The sequence below is a fragment of the Crotalus tigris genome, unplaced genomic scaffold (assembly GCF_016545835.1).
Source record: "Crotalus tigris isolate CLP2741 ecotype Arizona unplaced genomic scaffold, ASM1654583v1 scf7180000018807.1825209, whole genome shotgun sequence".
NCBI lineage: Eukaryota > Metazoa > Chordata > Lepidosauria > Squamata > Viperidae > Crotalus > Crotalus tigris.
Window position 1 is genome coordinate 1563822 of NW_024097206.1, and position 24779 is coordinate 1588600.

General features: G+C 42.4%; 1 protein-coding gene across 9 annotated transcripts in view; it reads right to left on the reverse strand.

The window, feature by feature from the left end:
- Positions 1–24779, reverse strand: part of RNF152 (ring finger protein 152) — a 100749-nt gene that overhangs the window by 59371 nt on the left and 16599 nt on the right. Inside the window, exon 1 of one of the 9 annotated variants that reach the window (XM_039356222.1) lies at positions 16628–17067. The exons of the other annotated variants lie outside the window; for them this stretch is intronic. The gene's annotated coding sequence lies outside the window, so the exon portion shown is untranslated. Of the gene's footprint in view, positions 1–16627; positions 17068–24779 lie in introns of those variants that run through there. 9 annotated transcript variants of the gene reach the window in all.

The following is a 24779-nucleotide window of genomic DNA, read 5'->3' on the forward strand; positions in this document are numbered from 1 at the left end:
AGACCGGGCGTTACGCCGAAGAGAACGGCGGAGAAGTCCCGAGTTGCATCCCAGACGGCTCAGACGTCGTTCCAACAACTCCCTGGTGATACGACCCCAGTGCTCCACGAATATGAAGAGGAAGGTCAGGTGGAGGATCCTATGGTGAGTGAACCGATAGTCCCATTTAACATTCCGGTAACATTGACTAGCCCGGTCACTGGGGAGACAAAATCATTCCAGGCATTGGTTGACACTGGCTGCACCAGATGTCTTATTAGCAAGGAGGTGGCGTCCCAGATGCATATTAGGGTGACCCGATTGAAGTCCCCCATTCGCTTTGAGCAGGTGGATGGGTCCGTATTAGGAGGGGCCCCGACTACGCTAGTGACTGAACCCGTTAGGATGGAAGTAGCCGCGCATTGGGAGATGTTGAGATTCATAGTAGTTCCATCCATGTCAGAGGCTATTATCCTGGGGTTGGCGTGGTTGGATAAATGGACACCAACCATATGGTGGGCAGATGGCTCCCGCCATCTACGCCTTACAGCAGGCCCTCAACCACCAGTCCCGGAGCGGTATAATAGCAACATGAAAGGGGAAGGGGCAGATCACATAACGGATGGGAATCAGGGCGAGTACCCAGCAGTGTACGAGGATCTTGCAATGGTCTTTAGTGAGCAGGAGTGCGACAGTCTGCCTCCCCATAGGCGTACAGATTGCGCGATTGAACTTATCCCTGGGGCGAAACTCCCAAAGGCCCGAATGTACCCAATGACGTTCACGGAGTTACAGGAGATGAGGCAGTACGTGGATAAGAACTTAGCCAGAGGATTTATAGTACCAGCACGGTCTCGGATGGCCGCCCCTGTACTGTTCCAGGGAAAGAAGGATGGGGGTTTGAGGTTATGTGTAGACTTCCGAGGTCTCAATGCGGTGTGTATAGAACAGGTGTATCCCCTGCCCCTTATAAAAGACCTTCTGACCCACTTGGCTACTGGAACCATCTTCACAAAGCTGGACCTCCGTGAGGCATACTACAGGGTTCGCATCAGGGAGGGAGATGAGTGGAAAACAACCTTTAACTGTCCGCTAGGCAGTTATCAGTTCAAAGTAATGCCATTCGGGTTACAAGGGGCCCCGGCTGTGTTTATGCAGCTGATCAATGAGGTGCTGCACGACCACTTATACAAGGGTGTCCTCGTGTATCTGGATGACATCTTAATCTACTCACGATCACTAGAGGAACATGTGGAATTGGTGCGCACGGTTCTACGAAAATTGTTAGACGCTCAGCTGTACTGTAAAATATCGAAATGCGAATTCCACAAGGAGCGTATTGACTATCTTGGCTTCAGAGTGTCGGCGGCAGGGATAGAAATGGATCCCAATAAAGTAAAATGCGTATTGGAATGGCAAGCGCCAAAAACCCGTCGTCAGCTACAGCGGTTTCTAGGGTTTGCGAACTTTTACCGGCAGTTCATCCCCTCCTTCGCTGACGTGGCCCTGCCGCTGACTCAGCTGTTGCGCACCAAGCGATTAACCGGAAAACCTCGCCCAGGACAACCTCTTGCCTGGACTATGGCCTGCCAACAGGCTTTCGAGTCCCTTAAGGGACTATTCGCACGAGAACCCATTCTGATACACCCCGATCCAGGCCGGCCATTCGTCGTACAGGCCGACGCCAGCGATGTCGCCATTGGGGCGATATTGTTGCAACGTAATACAGACGGACTGTTACAACCGTGTGCCTACACGTCCAAAAAGTTCACGGACACGGAACGCCGCTGGGCAGTGTGGGAGAAGGAAGCGTTTGCTGTGAAATGGGCCCTGTCGACATGGCGTCATTTGCTGGAGGGCGCACAGCACCCCTTCAAGGTGTGGACAGACCATCAAAATCTAGCGGTCCTCCAAACCCCAAGAAGATTAGCACCCAAACATGTGCGATGGGCGCAATACTTCCAACGGTTCAAATTCCACCTGAAAGTCGGTCCGGGAGGGAAGAATTTCCTAGCCGACGCACTATCCCGGCTACCACAGTACAATAGCAAGAGAGAGCAGGTGATTCACGCTATCATACCTCCGTATAATCCGGGTCCCGACCTGCCTGAGAAGGGTGCACAGTTAGGAGCCTTCGAGGATGGGCTGAGATCGGCTTTGTTAACAGACCCCTGGATTTTGGCTAACCCTGGGGTCTTGAGTCGTCGTGATGGGTTAGCCTGGTATGGGGATAAGCTATACGTTCCACTGGCACTAAGGAACCGAGTGTACCACAGATGTCATGACTCAAAAACAGCCGGCCATTTTGGATTTGTAAAGACACTCCATCTAGTGAGACGCCAGTTCTGGTGGCCAGGGATGAGGAAAGACATTGAAGAATATGTCAAACGGTGTCACCTTTGCGCCCAAGCAAAAACGGTACCGAAAAAACCCATGGGATCACTACAGCAAGTATCTGACCCGGACCGCCCATGGCAGGATCTCGGGATGGACTTCATTGTAGATCTGCCAAACGTGAGGGGCTACACGGTGATCTGGACAGTGGTGGATCTCTTTTCTAAGCAGGCCCACTTCATCCCCTGCAAGGGTCTGCCATCTGCAAAACGGTTGGCGAAATTGTTTGTACAACATATTTACAGACTACATGGGGCGCCCCGTCGAGTTATTTCAGATCGCGGCGTGCAGTTCACAGCCCGCTTCTGGCGAGATTTCCTAGCCAGTATTGGAACCACACAAGGATTGAGCTCGGCATACCACCCCTGTACCAACGGGGCGGCAGAACGGGCAAATGCAGCGATTGAACGGTACTTACGCTGTTATGTATCGTATCAACAGCTGGATTGGGTGGACTATGTTCCATTTGCTGAACTAGCGTATAATAACGCAGTGCATAACAGTACCGGTCTAACCCCATTTCAGGTTGTTTATGGGTATGATGTGGTCCCCTTACCCGATTGTGTGTCACCAGACCCCCCTCTACACCGATCAGAGGGTTGGTTTGCTCGAGCGGGCCAGGTGTGGCGTAGCGTAAAGCAGGCACTAGACCAAGCAACACAGGTGGCTAAGTATCACGCCGACAAGAGACGTCGACAACCGCTCCAATTCCGTGTGGGGGATAAAGTATACTTATCAACCAAATATGTTAAGTTACAGGTCCCCTGCAAGAAACTGGCACCAAAATATATCGGGCCCTTTCGCATAGCACAAATCATCAATCCGGTAACGGTGAGGCTCGAATTGCCAAAGCTTCTAGGTAAAATACATCCGACATTTCACGTAAGTTTATTGAAGCCGGTGGGGAGGACATCTCATGGACAAACCCCAGGCCCTGTCACCCCAGGACGGTACGAAATAGAGGACATAGTTGACTCGCGACTACGGGGTAAAAGACTGTACTACCTGGTCGTGTGGAAGGGGTATCCTTTGTCTGAAGCCTCCTGGGTATTGAGTAAGGATGTATCCGCCCCCGAGCTAGTTAAAAGGTATCACAGAAGGGTACCACACGGAGCGCGGGGGGGGCAAGGGGACGGTTAATCGGCGTATCTGGCCAAAGTGCACACGCGGTGACTCATCTGTTACCTTTGTTTCAGGGGGAGTTGTGGTGAGGGGAAGCCGAATGTCAGACCCAGCACACTACCAACCTGGCCGCTACCAACCTGGCCGTCTGCAGCCTCCAGCCTGCGCCAACGGCGAGCGCGTCCTGGCGGCTCCGGCGGGACGGCACCTACACCGCCGGCGTGATCTGCGTGCAGCCAGCTGATTGGGCATGTGACGTCCTCACGTGGAAGCCAACACGGGGGATGGGGGCTGTGGGCAGGAGCTATGAATTGCCGCTGGGTCTGACAGGATCTAATATCAGTTAGGGCGGGGGGACGGACTTGTTTCACGGGGCTTGCTGCTGTGGGACTGACTGAGGACTTGTTTCATGGGGCTTGCTGCGGTGGAGGTTAGCACAGGGTGGGGTGGATGGGTGGATTATGGGCGGGGTATCCTTATAAGGCTTGATGAGGGTGTGTGCTGTGGGTGTAGCCCGGGACGGCATATAGCGCGCGGGGTTGGAGCCTCTCCCAGGGTAAACTTTGTTTCCTGCAACGTGCAATAAACTTTGTTGGATTCTGGAGCGTGCCTGGTGTATTGCTTGCCTGATTCACTCAAGGACGTTCCTTACAGTGACTCTTGGCCAAATTGACCGAGAATCCATGCCCCTGTAGGGTTCGGATTGTTGTCTTGAGATCTGCCTTTGCTTGTTCCTGAGATCTGGACTGGATCAAGATGTCGTCCAGATAAAACTGTACGCGAACCGGCATCAGCCTGAGATGGGCCGCTATTACAGCTAGGATCTTGGTAAATACCCTTGGCGCTGAGGATAGCCCGAAGGGTAGGGCCCTGTATTGGTAATGTCGGCCCGCGTAGGTAAATCTGAGGAATTTCCGGTAACTGGGATGAATGGGAATGTGTAGGTACGCCTCTGTTAGGTCTATTGAGGATAGTAGATCGTCTTCCCTGACGCTGGCTAGGATGGATTTCAAGGAGTGCATCTTGAACCTCCTGTATTTTATGTAATAATTCAGGCCCTTCAGGTCCAATATTGCTCTCCATCCTCCTGATGACTTCGGGATAACGAAGAGGATGGAATAAAATCCTCTTCCTTCCTCTCCCTTTGGTACCCTCTCTATTGCTTGAATTGACAGGAGGTGAGCTATGGCCAAAGTTAACAACCTTGCCTTGTGTACCTTTCTGGAGATGGGACATCTGATGAACCGGTTTGGTGGGGGAGAACAAAGTCTAAGGTCAGACCATGTCTGATCGTCTCCAAGACCCAGGCGTCGGTAGTGGTCTGCTCCCAGACCTCGATGAAATTTCCTAACCGACCCCCGATGGGAGTGTCCCATTTGGCGTCACTTGGTGCGCTTAAAGGATCTGCCTCCCGATCCCCTATATGGACGTCTGGATTGGAACTGGCCTCTGGCTCCTGTGCTTTGGCGATCCTGGGGTCGATCCTGTCTCGGGTAGAAGGATCGCGAGCCTCTGGGCCAGTCCCAGGATTGCCCTGACCGAAAGGGCTGCCTCCATTCCCAGGGGCTCCCTGGACGGGATCCCTGTCTCCGGAAGTCTTGGCTGCTTCTCCTATCAAACTTCTTTGATGGGTGCACTAAGATCTTCCTCTTGTCTCTGCCTTCACTGACATGCGGGTCCAGAATGGACCCAAATAGGGATGCCCCGCTGTATTTGGACGTCGAGAGACGCCACTTGGACCTCAGGTCTGTCTTCCAATTTTTGAGCCACAGTAGTCTACGTGAGGCCACTGTGGCCGCAATGGATCTTGCCGCGTACTTTGTTGCGTACAGCGAAGCGTCAGCCATGAACTGAGAGGCCGCGAGGAGCTTGGCCAATGTCTGGTGTACTCTGACCTGATCTGGAGGCACTGTGCTTTGCAGTTCCCTCAACCACATGATGCAGGCCCTCGCGAAGAATGATGATGAAGTGGCTGCTTTGGCCGCCCAGGCTGCAGCCATGTGGGAACGACGGAGGGAGTGTTCAAATTTCTTTTCTTCAGGTTTCAAGGCCTCCGCCATGTCCCCTGGAATTGCGGAGGTAGAAAATAATGAGATCAAGGGGTTATCTACCGTGGGGACCTCTAACATGTTCGAGAAGGAGGGAGAGAGGTTGAAAAGCTTTCTTTCCACGCTATTGGGTACCGGTGGGCTTGCAAGTGAGGACCATTGTTCCTCTACCGTGGTCATGAAGACCTCCGGACATGGAATGTACTTATCCTGTGGAAACTTTTTGGCAAATAGAGGATTGGCCTCCTTGCTTGTAGAGGGCTTCTCTTCCTGTACTGATGTGAGGCTGACCGTGGAGACTGCCTTTATCAGGAGTGATTTTAGGAGTGCTGGGTTAAAGAGGCCAGAGCTTGCCGCCTGCTCAGGTGCGGTCTCCTCATCCTCCGAAAGGGGCATGTCTGACATATCGAGGTCTAATGAGTCACCCTCTCCTATTTGAGAGGAAGTCTCAGAAATGTTGGTAGGGGGCGGCCTAGTTCGTCCCTTATGGGGTGTATGAAAAGCCACTTGCCCCTTAGAAGCCATGAACTGGGAAAAGGCATCCTGCATGAATGCCTGAAATTGTGCCGACCATATGTTCTCCTGCGCTTTGTCGCTGGAGTGGCGCACTGGAGTGTGGTCGGGTGAAGAAGCTGGTGAGGAGGGATTGGAGGAATCTAACTGTTCAGTTTCCCCAGGAGGAGACCAAGTTTTGAGAACCTCCTGGGCAGTAGGTTCCGAGCTGGGCGCCACCACTGGGACAGGGGAAACCATGCTTGTCCCATTGGAATTGGTTCTCTGCGCCCTGCTAATTTGTCGTTCTAAAGCCAAATGTCTCCTCAAAGCCTCTCGCTCAGCCGTTTTAGATTGTCCCTTCTGAGTAAGGTGCTTTGTTTTAGCCTTCTTCTTCCCCCCCACCTCTGGTTCAGAAGATCTGCGTTTTTGTTGCTGCTGTGGGGGGGACAATTGAGGGACCTCAATGAGTGAATACGAGACATTGTCTGCCATTGCGCCAGGCACCCCGAGTAGGCAATGCCTGGAGTGGGGGAATAAGATACGCAGATCAGATGCAGATGCTTGGGGCTGTTGCCCTCTTCTGCCTATACAAACAATGGCCGGACAGACAGGATTCTTTGGACAGGAGATCCTGCAAGGCAGTGACTAAAGGTCACTATAGGAACAGTTAGAGAAATTATTCCTCCTCACCTCCTCACCTAAGTCCAGACACAATGCATTTAATATCTCCCTCTCCCCCAGTCTGTGGCTGTGGCAGCAGACCACGATCAGAACTGATGGTAGTTCTCTTTCTTTTTCCTCTTCCTTCCTCTTGCCCCAATGTGTTGAGGTAACCTCAGGCAATTGCATAAAGGATCCCTTCTTTATCTGCAGGGGAAAGGAGCCCGGATGGTAGCCCCACCCACAAAGGAAAACAGCGGGTTGATCCGCCCGTTCAAAATGGCGAATGGGAGGAAGCCACGCCTCCCAATAGTAGCCCGGGAAGCCACGAGGCTCAACAATGGCGGATCTTTAAATTCAGCAATAAGGTAATTCCTTTGGCCTTAAGGGGGCTGCGCCTCTCCGCTGAGGAGAAAGAACGGCGCTAGAGCTCTGCTCTGTTCAGGGCGTGCTTCTCGCGCCGCTCAGCTGATCGATGCCGAGCGGCGCCGCGGTTTGCTGCTTCCCGCGCCGCTCAGCTGTTTAGTGCCGAGCGGCGCCTCTGCTCCGTCGGCCGAGCGGAGTCGGCCACTCAGCTGTTTGTCGGGCCGGAGAGCAGCGAGCAATCCGGTGTGAGGTCCCCGCGCCAAACAGCTGCTCGGCGGGCCGGATATCGGCGAGCGATCCGGCCCCGGTCCAAGCCTCCCCGGCTAGCCGCCCTGAAGCCCCTCTCACCACTCCGACGATCCTGGCTGCACCCGTCAAAGATCCTATCAGCTGCCAGAAAACCTTGCTTTCAAATTGGAAGGAAGAGGGGATGATTTCTCTTTTTTTGGAGTGAAATTCCTTTTTTGTTTCCTGAGAGCTGCTTCTCGCACTTCTACCAGGCTTCGAGACTGAGTCAAAACTGGGGTCACGCCCAAAGGAAGGGGTGTGGCCAAAGTTTTTACCCAGTCTGCCAGGCAGGAAGGCTGTCATAGAACCCATCCATTGGACTCTACAGCCATCCTGCTGGAGAACAAATGATTCACTTAGCGACATAAATTTTGGGCTCACTTGTGGTCTTAAGTGTATAAATGCTGTCAGCTACAGACTAACCAAAGGAAAAGCATGGAGTTGCCAACAGTTATTGCTGTGGAAATGGGGGAAAAGATAGAAAAAGATTCTCCTTTTTTTGTATACATTTTATTAGTTTTTATAGGGTTAGGGATAAGGTGGGGTTAGGGTTGGAGCTGTGATTTGGGTTAGGGTTAGGGTTGGGTTTTTTTCCAAATAACATTTTCAATATTTAACAAACAGCATAATGTCTGGGCACATGTATTTAACTAACAATAATATAGTTAATTATCATAAACAATATGTTAATTCATCACTCAATAGCCTTCTTCTTACTAATATATATTCAAAATTACATATCACATTCTTTTCTGACTCGTTTTTTCTAGCCATTGATAAAAATTATCCCATGTTCTAAAATACACTGAGTCTTCTTTCTCTTTTATCTTTAAAGTCAATCTATCCATTTCTGCACACTCTAGCATTTTCTTGATTAGTACTTCTTCAATTGGTAAATTTTCATTTTTCCAATTCTTTACTGACTCCTGATTTCTTCACGAAACTGTCGTTCGTCTTTCCATTAGCTGAAGAAAGTCTTCTGCCCGTATCTTCAAATTGTACAGCAGTCACAGACTGCGATGCCAAAGAGCAACAATCTGCTTCCAATAAACTAGTGCTACTTGAACATGGCCTTGTTTATACCAATGGTATAAAACACTTCTGGCGTTTGCAGCTCAAATCCCAAGAGTCTGGTCTCTGGGAACTGGAAAAGCTGCCAGTCCAAATTGGGAGAGGCATAATTGAGTGAGGCTCAGCTCATGAAGTCAATTGGTCTTGACTGGAGACAAATCAAAAAAATCCCCAAGCTCTCGGCTTTGAATTGCTTTGAAAAAAGCTTAACATGTAGAAAAACAAAATGGGACTTGAAACTTACATTTATGGCATGTTTTCCAGACAAATCTATTGTTAAAACCCCACCCAGTCAACCACACAAAGAAATATATTCCAGAGGCAGTATAAACTGAAATGAACTGACAAACAATCCCAAGTATTCTCAATACGAGGGCAATTCAAATATCTCTATTGTTCGATTTACTGTACAGTAGTTTGACACAGTGGTTAAAGTGCAATATTGCAGGCAGACTCTACCCAAAAGTCTGGAGTTCAATCCTGATGGGGCTCAAGGTTGTCTCAGTCTATCATCCTTCTGAGGTTGGTAAAATGAGAGCCAAGTTTGTTGAAAGCAGTATGCAAATAATGCTTCTATATTATAAACTGCCCAGAGAGCGTGGTAAAACACTATGGGCCAGTATATAAGGCTAAATGCTATTGCTATTGATATTTACTAGGAATCCAAATTCCATCAGCCAGAATCATTCAACAATCACACAATATTGTTTCAAGAACCCAGCTCACAGGCCTTACACATAGAACTCTATTGCTGCATAGTTCAGACTTACTTCGTTTTACCACTGTAATGAGAAGTGAATCACGCTGGTGTTATTATTAAACTGTGAAATCTGAAGATCTGGAAAATCAATAGTCAATCAAACCTGAAACCTTGGGATTTAACGCTACATCCTGGCCTATTTGCTGCCCAATCTGGTTCTATCATTCAGTTTAAACATTTATTCCCTATGTTTGCAGTGCACCATATGTTTTCAAGTCCTTTTGTCTTACATCAAGTGGCTCCAGATATGCAGTTGCGGCTGCATTGAAAATAAGTAAGTTTGGACAGATTTACTCCTGTGCTAAGGCTTTTGAAAAGCCTGGTTTTTGTGAAAGATCAAATTCCAATCAAGTTTGTGGTACCTGGTGAAGAGAAAAATCTTTACAACACAAATCAGGTAAACTTTAACCAACTGTAAAAGAATGCTTCAAACAGGTTTTCTTTTGAACCAATGTACAGTAAGGAAGGATTTCAACCAGCAAGCACAAAATAAATAAAATAAACACCCGCTGCTAATAAATCAATAGTGCTGCGTTAAGCATCACTGTCAATGCATTTTTCATTCTTATTTTTAAATGGGTAAACCCTAGCCAAAACTAAAAGCAGTAGCAGCAGAAAAAAGCAGTGAAAGCGAATTCTTGGTATGTGTAGCGTGCGTGGAACACATGCATCAAAAAGACACCTTTGTGTTAGCAACAAAAATGAAATGCTCAACTATTTGTACTGGATAAAGAAACTGGGCATAAACCAATCCAATATTTTGCAGGGTGCTGTGAAACTACACAGGATTGCAAAACAAAACTTTCACACTAATCAATGAGAGCAGTTCTGTGCACAGTATTTGCAGAATTACTTAGAAAAACAAGCCAGGCCATATTTTTTAAAACTAAACCGCATAAAAATATTTTCCACAGCTTCTCATAAAATTTTACTTCTTGATTAGAATAAAGCTCTTCTTTGAACTGCATTTAACTAACCACTGGAAAGAGGGACAATGCAGGTAGTCCTCGACTTAACAACAGTTCATTTAGTGACCGTTCAAAATAACATTACTGGAGAAAAAAGTGACTTATGACCGTTTTTCACACTTAATGGCCACTGCAGTATCCCCATGCTCACATGGTCAGAATTCTGATGCTTGGCAATTGTCTCATATTTATGACGGTTGCAGTGTCCCAAGGTCATGTGATCTTCTACGACAGGGGTGTCAAACTCAATTTCATTGAGGGCCGCATCAGCATTGCGGTTGCCCTCAGGGGCCGGGTGGGCGTGGATGGAGTGGGTGTGGCCTACTGGGTGGGCGTGGCCAGCTCTACATCGTTCTCGTCAAGGGTGCCTGTGCGGGCCTGGGCAGGAGTGTGACAGATCTGAGGGTCTCTGGCAAAAGGGGGTGGGACCAGGGCAAGTGCCAAGGTATGGTCCACTGGAGGAGCCTCACTGTTCCTCTCCGGCCATGCAGGGGGGGGGTGGATGGTGGTGCGGGCTGCCCAGAACCCTGGGCAGCAGAGGTCAAATGTCCAGCCTGGCCCTTGAGCACCTGCGGCACCAAGCCCAGCCCCACTTCCTCAAGGCTGCTGCTCAACAGTTCCTCGCTGTTTCCAGACAGCCTTGTGGACTAAGACTGAATGCGTTTCAGCATAGATGGCCACCACAAAATTGTACATTGGCTCCTGGCTGGCCTGGGCCATGGCCAAGGCAGTGAGGACCGTTCCCTCACTGTTTCCAGGATGGCTTCGTGGGCCACATGAAACCACGTCGTGGGCCACATCCGGCCCCCGGGCCTTGTGTTTGACATATCTGTTCTACGACCTTCTACGACCTTCTGATAAACAAAATCAATGGGGAAGCCAAATCCACTTAACAAACTTCTTACTAACTTAACAACTGCAGTGATTCACTTTAATAACTGTGGCAAGAAAGGTTGTAAAATGGGACAAAACTCACCTAACAAATGTCTCACTTAGCAACAGAAATCTGGGACTCAATTGTGGTCGTACGTTGAGGACTGCCTGTTAAACTGTTCATTCCCTATATTTGACCTCTGTAGCAGGAACTGTCCTTGATTCCCAATTTTCAGAAGTAATTCATGGTTCAAATGGCAGCTCAGCAATTCTATATTTTAGCTGAAATTGTCTCTCTCCTTAACTTATTTCAGTCTGCCTTATCTCCCAAGAGATAGTTTACTCTCTTTTTAGAGAATGGTCTTGACCTTGAAGTCTTTAAGGTTCCCAGACACTTCAGAGATCATGCAATATCAATATATTTCAATGCGGTTCCAAATCTCTTTTGTACTCTATCTGTCCCTTAAATCTCTGCTAGGAGGCAGCATGCCCAAATCTAACAATACCAGTAGACTGAAAACAAAAATCAATCAATCTTACAATTTTGCTTGCATTAGCATAAACACAATTCAATTCTTGAATAGCACGATTTAATCTACACAAATCAGATCCCATTCCTGATTAACCATTAAATCAGAGTGTCCTGTGTTGATCTTCACGCTTTAAAGTGCTGGCTAAATTTTAAAAAAATAAAATAGAAGCAATCCCCTAATAAAATCATACTATCAATTCTGTTATTAAAAATTAAAAGAATTGAACAAGCACCTCACAGCACTTTTTAAATATTAAACACGCTGAACTTTTTAGCATTGACTAATAATAGCATAATATCCTTTCTTCTAACTTTAGAGACAGAAAATCCTTTTGACTGAACAGAATGAATAAGCAATATTTTTTTTCAACTCCATTTCACTCGAGTAGAATAACATTACCGTCTCTTCTTGTGTATATCATGCTAAACTAAGAAATTCTCAGAGGACAGGGGTAAAAAAACAGAATCTTCTTAAATATGATTTAATGGCTCATAAATGTGTCATCTGGATTAGATTTATTTTTTCAACCACTTTAAGGCAGGGTAGATTTTAAGTTAGTTTTCCCCTTTCGGCTAACCTACAAATATGTTGAGACACTTAATCTCAAACTTGGAATTTTGGAGTTTAATCTCAAGGCATCTGGAAAGTGCTAAATCTGAGAACAATTAGGAGTGTTCACTTTTTCTACCACAGAATCAAAGCTGCCATAAATTATTTAATCTTATAGTTTCAGCAATTATGGTCATTCAACAATAATAATCATTTGAAGAATAACAAATTTCAAGAAACAATTCTCAATCCATTTCATATTCCCAATTATGCCACTGAGTTTGAATTCTTCAGTGACAGAACACCATCTTACCATTAGATAACCTGCAATAGTTGTTATAAATCAGATATGTAAACAAATACAAACTGGATTATCAAGAAAATATGTTTCCAAGAAACCAAATAAAGGGTTTATATACTGTGATGTATTGTTCTCTTAATCTGCTAGTAGGTGCAAGCAACAAACCTGAATTCGGACAAATTGACTTGTTAGGAAGACATATGGAGTAATATTTTTTGTGTAATTCATATGCAAGTCTGTTTTCCTCTCCAGATATAAACACTCAACAAATCCAACAATCTAAAAGAGTGACTAATTTTGATACCTGGCTAATTAGAGCCACTACAAACCAATAGACAGTTTCAAACTTCCACAGATTACCAGTACTATGAAAAGTAATACAAATCTAGGCAATGCTTTTTAAAATATCTCTAATTTTGTCTGCCTAACTTGAATTGGAATAATCTGAGGAATGGTCACCACTTATTATCTCTTATATTATTGCTGTGGCTAAACATTTCTCCTTCATTTTGAATTTATGGAATATTTTCTCACTTTTTGATATATTTCTATTTCAGTTCCATTCTGGAAAGATTAATTCAAGAGAAGTTACATGGAATATTGGGTCATAACTACTTTCAAGGTTATTATTTTAAATCTGAAAGTTACCTATTAGCAATAACCTTCCGAGCAGCATACATTCCGATTTGATTTCAGATTTAATTTTTCAGTAAAAAAACTAACAAAATCTCTGAGAGAAAAGGTACAAGTAATATTGTTTAGCAACCACAATTGGGATCAACAATTTGGCATTAAGCAAAGCAGTTAGTAAGTGGAACCATTACTGTGCCTATGAACTTACTTCAGCTTTTCTCTTCTTTACAGACCTGTGAAGGTTATAAATGTGAGGATTGGTCGCAGAGTCACTTTTCCACCACTGTCAAAACTGTGAACAAGCACTAAATGACACAGTCACTAAACAAGGACTGACTATACTTGAGAACGACTGTGTTGAAATAATGAAATGATGAATCAGGGCAAATACAACAAAAAGCAAAATCACAGGAACAATAATAGAAAGATTGTCAATAGATGCTTTTATGATACACACAACATGTACACATGGAAAGAAGAGATGGAAAACACACAGACATGAGAGAGCATGGCTGTATGTCCACTGTGTACCCTCATCAGAAGCTGCCATCAGTAATCTGTAGATTTTGAATTAGAACAAGTATTCACAGAGCAGGAGGAGGAAGGAAGGAAGGAAGGAAGGAAGGAAGGAAGGAAGGAAGGAAGGAAGGAAGGAAGGAAGGAAGGAAGGAAGGAAGGAAGGAAGATTATATATGGTCTCCACCTTGAGTTACTCATAAAGTAATAAAGGCGATGTCAACCATCCCGTTAGTATATGCAGCAAAAGAAACTCCTGGGACATTATTTTACTAAGAGTATAACTTTACCGATAGATCCATACAGAAGTGGACTTAGCTCTGAGATTTCCGCATGAAAAACAGCAGAGTTAATTTCCCCTATTCCCCATGTGGACCTCCCACAAGTAATTTAAAAAAAAGGATTTGTGATATTTTCACATTTTAATTACCTTGCAAAAGCTGATGTGCAGACTCTAAGGCAGTGGTTCTTAACCTGTGGGTCGGGACCCCATTTGGGGTTGAACGACCGTTTCACGGGGGTCGCCAACCCACGCTGTCCGCCATTTTTTTCCCTTTTCCCTAGCTGTTCTACTCCCTCTTATTGGTGGCCACACCCACTTGGGGGTCACCACAACATGGGGAACTGTATTATGGGGTCACGGCATTAGAAAGTTGAGAACCACTGCTCTAAGGAGTCCTTAAAATACTTCATAGTTTTACATTTTACAGCTTTGTCTGAAGTACATATTGTTAGCTTGAGAACATATTAACCATATGGATTTGAAATGTACATGTCAAGATATGTTGACATGGAACATACTATCCAAGATTAGATGGCTGCAAAATTGATAACTAGAGGTCTTACACTTCAGTTCAAAGATATTTCTAGGTCATTTCCTTATCTATTTTACACATTGCACAGACATGGGCTTTTTAAACAAAATTCTGTGGAATCCTAAATTCTGTGAAAACTTGAGGGGGTTCCATAAGAGATTATGGACAAATTGTAAAAATCACTCAACATAGCCATTTTTTTTTTTATCGCTACAGTTTGATCACTTTCTTCACGGTTTGGAAAAAGTCTGAAAAATCCCTGGTATCTGAAAACCCCATGAATCTTAATTTCCGCCTTCTTAGGACAATATTTCCCAGGCATAGGCCAATGATCAAAAGTCTACTTACAATACAAATTCACCTCATCATCAACATGGTGCAATTTTATATTATGGGTTTTATCTTTATTTAGCACATGCACTTTGTCATACCGTTCCATGCCAAAGGCCATCAAAGTTTGACTTCTTCCTCTTGTAGAGTAACTTGGAACTTGAAAGTCTTCATGGCGCAGAGCCACTTTATCTACAGTATAACTACTCTCTAAGGATATCTGCTGCCCTGGTGCCACCAGGTCATATAATGTGGGTATACTCCAGATCCCTTTCATAGCAGGACCTTTTTGGCAGCAGCCCCCTCAACTTTTCCCCTGAGCTCTGGCAGGCTGCTACCCTGTTAGGCTTCTGAAAAGTCTCAAAGGCAAGGTTTTTCTCATAAGCAATGGGTAGAGTGAGGATGGAGCCCAGTGGCAGCTATCTTTGCAAATGACATCAATGCCAAACAGTTTATCACATATTGATTGATCTCAACCAAGGGCTAGTAAAATAAGTTTGGATGCTCTCATTTGGTCTCCCGGCTGATACCGAAAATTAGGGTTCATATATAGTAGTTTAAGAAGAACTACAGAAACTCTGCAGCAGTGCTGGTAGAGAATAAGACCTACGCCAATTTATTATTACTTTAGTTGTGAAGTGTTTTCTTTTGCAACATTTTAAAAGGTTGACTTGGTAGGCAATCCGGTTTCTCCACTGGTAGAAACTCTTTGTCATGCCCTACCTCCTAGCTTTAGAAATTTAAAATTATATAACATTCATAATTTCATATTAGAATTTGTCTCCAGAGTAACTGGAACTCACACAGCCTGGCACCTTGTAGAACAAGAAGAGAAAAATTCAGAGAAATAACACTTGCCAATTTAACCCTTCTTTTTCTAATCTATTGCTAGATCCAGGAGTAGTCTGCTAACAATCAAAGACTGGATCAATCCTGGTTGCATTCTCCTATCTTGTCAACACAGCAACAATGAACTATGATTACAGTGATTGTGAAAAGTATCTGGTTGCAAAAGGCCAGCTTCACAATGAATTTTAAATACAGTAAAAATAGGAGGAATGATGGCTTTGCAACAAGTAGGTTCTCCCGATAGCAACTGTTCAGATTTTTCTTGTGACCAGCCAGATAAATTTAGACACAAACTGAAAGCATGAATGGGATAGTGCTAATAATTTGTTTTCATTCCAATCTATTGTCAAGTGGGGGCAAAGGATCTTATTGTTTAAAATCTTATAATTGTTCAAAGATGAGTCACTGGCTGACATTTTTTTTCCACTCTCCTATTGGTCAGCTGGAGGGAGTACTAAATGGTTCATAATGTTTGCTGGCTGTTTTCAATACCAATCGTTTGCACAATTTCATTGCTATGGAAATTTGCCCAATTCTGGCAAATCTGCCCCTAATACAATCTTAAGGCATTTTATTCTATGTCTTATATGATCCCATATCCCATTAAAATGAAATACTATATTCTCAGTTTGGGGAAATGATGTTAACAAATATAATACATGTGCTTTAAATTTTAAGTTTTAAAATGTTACCATTATTAAAATGGCACTTTACAACAAAATAACTGTGGTGTCCTGAACAGAGACTTTGGGAGCCCACCGTAAGGGCTGACTAAAGGTTTTAGGTTACCCAATCCTCTTTGGATGTGACCCAACCCTGTTTCAAAGTAACATCGTTGGTTTTCATGAAATAAGTTTTAAAAAAGAGAGTAGAAGTGAGAAAACAAGAGCCACAAGAATGAATATAGGTCCAAAAAGTTGCCCCAGAATGACGGAGCATCACATGCATTCTTCCAGACAGCAGAAATTTCCATACTGTGTGACGCACAAGCACAGTGTGATTGCAACAAGCAAATTAGCAAACAACACAAATAACAGATGAAAAAGTTCCTTCAACCTTTTCATCTCTCCCACTGACCTTTCTTTCATTTAACACAGCCCATTCTTTTGTTCAGAAGATTCTCGAAGCAATGTTATCATTGGGTAAGAACAACACAATACAAATACCATGGTTAGCAATAATATCACTTAACAGGCAGATAAAATATGCATACAAAGAATTTGGGTGGTTTATTAAAAAGTCTCTGTTAATTCAAAAATAAACTTTTACCTGCGTGGCTTCTCTGGTGAACCTCTGCAAAGAAAGGGTTTCCATGATTATTCTGGATAATCGTTCTTTTTGCCATGATCCTTCTGAGAAGGTAATCTCAAGCACATGCTTTGCATCAAGAAAAGTACTGGTAAAACACTGCAAGGCTAATCACTGACAACTACGTGTATACAAAACCTACCGTTCACAGAGACTTCTGGAATATTTCATCCATCTAGCTCAGTGGTTCTCAACCTTTCTAATGCTGCGACCCCATAATACAGTTCCCCATGTTGTGGTGACCCCCAACCACTTATAGATCACCAGGTGCCAGGGGCGTGACCAAAGAAAAGGGGAAAAAAATGGCGGACAGCCTTGTTTGGTGACCCCCCTGAAATGGTCGTTCAACCCCAAATGGGGTCCCGACCCACAGGTTGAGAACCACTGATCTAGCTATTCTGAGGTGGCCAGCAATTTTCAGGAAACCAGTTTTCGAAACAGAAACAGTTTACAGTACTTCTAGCAGCTTGGTACTTTTGAGAAGACCATTGCAGAACACAGATAGTCCTCGACTTACAACAGTTCATTTAGTGACCGTTTGAAGTTACAGCAGCACTGAAAAAAGTGACGTATGACCGTTTTTCAGATTTACGAGCCTTGCAGCATTCCCCTGTGGTCACGTGATCAAAATTCAACCATTTGGCAACTGACTCATATTTATGACAATTGCAGTGTCCCGGGGTCATATATTCTCCTTTTGCAAACTTCTGACAGGAAAAGTCAACAGGGCAGCGAGTTTCATTTAACAACCACATTAGTAACTTAACAAATGCAGTGGTTCACTTAACTGCAGGAATGGTCGTAAAATGAGGCAAAACTTAATAAATGTTTCACTTAGCAACAGAAATGTTGGGCTGATTTGAGATCGTACATAAAGGACTACCTGGAGATGGAACAGTAGGATTGGGGGGGGAGGATCTGTTTTGCAGATACTTACAACAATAGTAAACTAGACATTCTCAGATCAGGTGTTCTGAACAAGATCTCCTAATTACCAGAACTAACACCAAAGAATCTTAGATAACCACCAGGGAGGATTTGTTGACAAGTACATTCCTTTGCTTTCATTTTATACTGAATTTTTAAAAGACCCTGGTATATATATATATAAAAAAAAACCAACCTACACATGATAAAACGATAAAACTGAAAGGAAATTGAATTTAGCAAGAAAGCACTGGAATAAACGAATATTTTTCATTTCATTCATTTCATTTTTTTATTTATTTTTTGCTGCCAAAAAGGGCTGACACTTAATGAAAACTGTGGGAGAGAACTGTGCAGAGTTATCTTTTATTATATCTTCTTTCACTCTTGCAGCAATCATAATAATGATCAGAGCAGGTCTGTGCTGCACTTTTTTACAATGAGCCAAAGTGTAATAATAATATGTAAAACTTACACTATAACTTAACCCACTTGCAAACATATAGCCACAGTATTTAATCATATAAAGTCTGCCGATAAAAATTATTAGGCTACAAAAATTTTTTTTTAATTAGCACAATGATCACTCTTCCTTTTAGTCTTTTATGGTATGTCTGTCCTCTAAAGATGTTTGTAGATGAGAAGTTTAATCTGCTCCCAGATCAACTCTATAGTCCTCTAGTGTCATACTTTTTTACTCTTTGGCAGCTGAGACCATGCTCTGCTGAAGAATTTTCAGTTGCAAATGCTGAAAAATCTGCAGATCTTGGGGCAAGTTTTCCCCAATGGAGCTATGAAGGGATTTTCTGCCTCACTCCTCCTGGTTCCTCAGCTTTGGCCATTCTAATAGATCTTCTAAGAAGAATGCTGGCTTGATCCCTTCACATCAACCTCTTGGTTGTCAAAAAAGCAAAAGAGGGAAAATGACAGAATTCTTTGCTTTTCCCCAACTTTCCATAGGGTACCTGCTGCTTATCCTCCCATCCTTGCCTCTTTTGTATCAGTAGGGTTGAGAATTTTGTTGTTGTTGAAGAAATTATGGTCGCTTCATGCTCTCAGCATTTTTAAGTCAGCAAATGTGAAGATGGTCAAGAATAATTTTAAATCTGGTTTGTAGAGATTTGACATTAAAAAAAAGCCTGTAAGAAATATAAAAGCAATTCTTCCCGATTTTTGGAAGACAGCATGAAACCAAATGAAACAATGGGCAACATGATGTAATCTATCATACTTTATATTCCGCCTTCAGTAAGATAGAAAGGCTGAAGCTTCCTCATCCACAACAAGGTTCATCTTATTTCAGGTATTAGTGGGAACACATACTTCTGCACCTGTATTTTAGACACCTAAATTACATATAGGGATTTTAAAAAGCATATGCTCTTTGCTGAAGAGTTGAGTCACAATTACCGTTAGCAGTGTAAGACGGGAAAGGACATAAGCACACCGATTTTTTTCTCTGTAGAAGTGCAATGAAATTCTCAAAACTGAGTGATGCTTCTCAAGTCAGATATCCATAGTTCCATTGCCTCAGATTGTTTGTCTATATGGGTTTATCCATAAGTTAGAGAATATACACATTATATTGCAAGTCATTCTTCTTTCCCTTACCCTCTGGAGTATAACTTTAATCAACTTTAAACCACTTTGATTCAAGAATCTAATTGTGCCTGACAATGCCTGGATCACTTTTGTTTTGAAGTTCAGCCATAAACTAGTGTGCAAGCAAAATAGGTTTTCCTACTGTTACTGTAAGCAATTATATAAATGCTGGGAAAAGATTCGCCTACACTATCAACTGAAATGACCTAACTTAAATTACAAGAATTCTTTCTTCTTCAGAATAATTGTTTTATCTAGCTCTATCACATTAAAATTGTTTCTTATTCTTTGATAATAAACTATTATTACTACACTATGCCTTAAGAACTGCTAACCAAGCTAAGAACAGCATATGGATTCTAAAACAATATTTCTATAAAGCAGAGTATTGGGATCCTTAAAATAAAAAAAAATATGTCAAATGGTTAAAAAGCTACACCAAGGAACTTAATAACTTAAGAAGAATTGCATTCAGAAAATAATTTCCACCAACCTGCAGAAGGAACAAAAATAGTTTTTGAAAAAGTTTTCAGAGTGGCAAGGCAAGGCAATGGATGAAGATTGGGTATCTGTATCACTGTTAGCTGTAGGAAATGGTTACAGAGGGACTTTGCTTTCTTTTCTAAAAAAAAACTTCTTTAGTTTTAGTTCTAACTCTAGAAAAACCTTTTTTAAAAAATGAGCCAAGAAATCCATCTTCTGGTTGCAAAGAAAAATATCCCTTACCCATTTTTACAAGTTGGAGACTAAAACCAAATAGGTTTTTCAGCCTAATAGCAGATGGGGAAAAAATTAGCAGATTCCCAAGGAATTCAATCTGGAATGATGCTAAGCAGCTCTATCTCCTATATAATATGAAAAAGAAAACAATAGAATATTTTATCAAATTCAGATTCCCTCTTTCCCAAAAGAGGGAAGATTATTAGGTTTTATGCACCTTCCTTCATGTTTTTATATTTAGACAGCTGGATCTTAGAAAAGACTGTATTAAGACTGAAGGGAAAATGTCACTCTTAATTTTAATAGAGTACTACACAACCCTGTGACACACTGGGTCATCCTTTGAGAAGAAAGCAGTGCAGTCTGATGTGATCAGAATGAATATTTTAGATTGATCTTACCTTTTTTTACTCCAATGTTGGAACAGTGCCACAGTCAACTAAGAAGAGCATAGATCATAAATAGAAAAGTAATTGTAATAGCAAATGAACGATAATAAGTCAAAATTAAGTTACTTTAAACCAATAAACAGAATGACCATGGACGGGCAAATGAGGGGGTGGGAAGTTTGAGGGGGTGGGAAGTGGAGCAACTTCCAACTTTCTGCAGGTTTTCCCACTGACTTTGCTTGTGGGAAGCGGGCTGGAAGTGTCGTAAACCACAATCACGTAACAAGGGAACATCTAACAGTGACAACTTTGCAAATAAAAGTGGTCTGAACATCATGGAAATTGCAATTCCACAGGAGTAATAGGTCCCAGATTTTTTTGCACATTCTTTAAAGTTAGCAGATTTTATGTACTTTGAGTCAAAAACCGTTGCAGTATAATGCATTGTTCGGGCTATCTTGAGATTAAAAACAGATAAATACAATGAGAGTCTTAGTAGATTACAGACAGATGACATTGATTCTCATCACAGGGAGATTTCTATCTTTACTTTCTTCTATTTGATGAGCACAGTCACAAAATAAAATCTGAGCTCAAATTTTAAAATCTACTAGATTGCCACTTTTCCCTGAACTTTTATACTTTTCTCTTCTGTCAGCTTTGAAAGCATATTAATACAATGGCTGATCCCTTCTATTCCCATGGAGTTAGACCAGGGGTAGGCAACCTTGGCTCTTTTATGACTCATGGACTTCAACTCCCAGAATTCCTGAGCCAGCATGGCTCAGCTGGAAACCTCTCCCTTTCCCCTCAGCATGGCTGGCTCAGGAATTCTGGGAGTTGAAGTCCACGAGTCATAAAAGAGCCAAGGTTGCCTACCCCTGAGTTAGACTGTGTGAAGTTCTTTGCCAAAGTCATTCAAAATCTCTGAAAGTAACAAAGAAAGTATTAAAATCTCAACTTCATAAGTTTGTTTTGCAAAACTAATGACATGTACAGGAATATGGTATATAAGCCCAATGCCTATTATATAGAAATGTGACCATCAGTATCGGATTCCAGAAAAATACTGCAACTTGTTCCTCCTGTGACCTTTTTCAAATCACTGTTTTATTTGAACAAACCTCAAATTCCAAAATATCACCACTACAGTTCATAAACTGCATCCCAAGAAAGTTATACAACAGTGGTATGTTTTTACAAATCGTAATTTGATTAGGATAAATACCTACAAATCTTTAAATTAAATAAATTCACATGGAACTGTATTTTTCAGGCAAAATCTTACACTTGTTTATTCAGAAGTAAGTAACTGAATTCAATTGGTTAACACAGGGGTATCAAACTGTTGGCCCGTGGCCGGATATGTCACACAAAAGCTGTGTCCACCCCATCTCCGGCAAGGGGGAAAAAGTCATGATACATCACGTGACGCGGCGAGTTTGACACCCCTGGGTTAACACATGTTGAGAAACAGAGTATTTTAAACATGATTCATATGACTAAACCAAAAACAACCCACAGACAGATCTACAGACATACAATATAATTGTGGGGTTTTTTTGGACAATTCCTGATTTGTTTTCTTGCTTTTTTTAGCCCTGCCTCTGTGAAATGTTTAAAAACCTAGATGGGGCAGAAAAACAAATGAAGAACCAAACCCCACAAATAAAGCATGTGTAATCATTTAGACACAATCCTAAACTGCATTTGCAATCAAATAACCTAACCCAGAAAATAATGTTGGATATAAATTCATGTTTAGAGATCTAAAATAAATCTAAAGCAACTCATGACTCTTACTGCATATAATAGCAAGCCAAAATAAAGGAGCTATTGTTGTGTTGTGGTACAGCAGTTTTCTCCCTGGAAATTATGCATATTTATTCAAGATTGAAATCAATAAACCAAAAAAAGGTGAAATGTAGGTGGAATATAAGCATGATAACTTTCTTTAGTCCGAATTATGTGTTTTATTATATGCTTCTTAAATGACACGTATATTATTTTGCATATTCTGAACAGTGTTTGCAGTGTTTCAACTTGTAGAATGAAAACCAGTTGAACTAGATCAATGAAAATTTTTGTTTAATCTGAAGAAACCCAATCTTAATAAATAGATTACTTTCTAACACTATTTTAGGTCTGATGGAGAGTTTATAAAACAACCCTAGTAACACTAAAGAGAGATCTTTGTTTATGTTGCACTGCAAATTCAATCTTCATGCAGAAGGCAGCTACAGATGTGATTTAGTAATATGCAAATACATTTTATATTTAATCACCTAATTTATCACTGATTAAGCAACCAAACTGAGGCAGATTAGTCATTAATTAAGATTTGTAGCAGCCTAGTCCCAAATAGTGCAAACTCTGGGAAACAAATAGCCTGCCTAACAGATTCAACATTTGAAGTTGAAATAAACACTGTCTGCAGATAATCCATATACAGTTCGCTTAGTGACCATTCAAAGTTACAACGGCACTGAAAAAAGTGACCTATGACCATTTTTCACACTTATGGCCATTGCTGCATCCCCATGGTCACATGATCAAAATTCAGATGTTTGGCAACTGACTCATATTTATGACGGATGCAATGTCCCAAGATCATGTACTCATCTTTTGCGAACTTGGGACAAGCAAAGTCAATGGGGAAGCCAGATTCACTTAACAACCATGTTACTAACTTAACTGCAGTGATTCACTTAACAACTGTGACAAGGTAGGTCATTAAATGGGGCAAAACACACTTAACAAATGTCTCACTAAGCTACAGAAATTTGGGGCTCCATTATGGTCATAAGTTGAGGACTACTTGTAGTTCAACAACGGCAAACCTCTAAGATTACGCCCACATCTGGAGAAACACAACCTGACCTTCACCAAGTGTCAGGTTAGAAGCAGCTGCATTTGCAATCATAGAACTTGACTTGCAGGCAGCCTTACAGACCAGAATGGTAGCCTATCATTATTCTCTCTAATATTCTATTATAAGAAAACTGTTGGAATATTCATGAACAGGAAGAGTCATGTGGTAACTCAGTCAGCCAATGTGAAGAAAGTGCTACTGAGTCTGTGCAAAAAGAGTATTGAGTTAGGAGCTGGATTTCCAGTCTCAAGGTTTGTCTCTGGTCTGTCTCTGTAAGAACTCTTCAATTAAGCTATGTTGCTGTAAAGAAGAATGGTATTGTAAATATTTTTATATAAATATAAAGTTATTTGAATCAGCTAAATGCAGTCAACTGTGAGAGCTTCTGATTTATTTTTTTACCAATAGAGAAATTAAAATTCTCTAACAAAAACCATTACAGGTAGTCCTCGACTTGTCACAGTTCATTCAGTGACCTTTCAAAGTTGCAACGGCACTGACTTATGACCATTGTCCAAAGTGGCAACTTTTGTAGCATCCCCGTCCTTGGGAACTGGTTCATATTTATGACCGTTGCTGTGTCCCAAGGTCATGTGATCCCTTTTTGCGACCTGACAAGCAAAGGGGAAGCCAGATTCACTTAACAACCGGGTTACTAACTTCATGACTGCAGTGATTCACTTAACAACTGAGGCAAGAAAAGCCGTAAAATGAGGCAGAACTCATTTAACTACTGCCTTACTCAGAAATAAGTCTCATAAATAAATAAATAAATGGAAATTTTTGGACTCAATTATGATCATAAATGGAGGACTACCTATACCACTGTATGTCTTTCCTAGAGTCCAAGTAGTACAGGTAGTCCTCCACTTATGACCAGTCTTAAAATCCATTGTATTTTCTCAGAATAAGAGATAGGCCTTTAAAGATACAGATGAATGTTAAGGAAGGCCTAAGATTTGTTTTCTGTTCTCTCATCTGCATCTTTTAAAACCTACTTTTTACTCTGAAAAAGTACATTGGATTTTAAAAGTCCTGATGTCTTATATGGACTATCCCAGGGGTGGGGAACCTTGGCTCTTTTATGACTTGTGGACTTCAACTCCAAGAAGTTGAAGTCCACAAGTCATAAAAGAGCCAAGGTTGCCCACCCCTGGACTATCCATTCAGATTTTTGGGTGATAAGGTGGAAATGGTTTTCCATTACATTTAATTAAGGCTCTACATTTAGGCAAGAAAAACCAAATGTACAGATATAGTATAGGGCAGTGGTTCTCAACCTTTTTAATGCCGCAACCCCCAACTGGTCCTAAGTTGAGGACTACTCAACCGGTCATAAGTCGAGGATTACTCAACTGGTGGAACACCGTTTGCAGAATGGGACTTTTGGCGGGGTCAGCAGGGCAGAGAC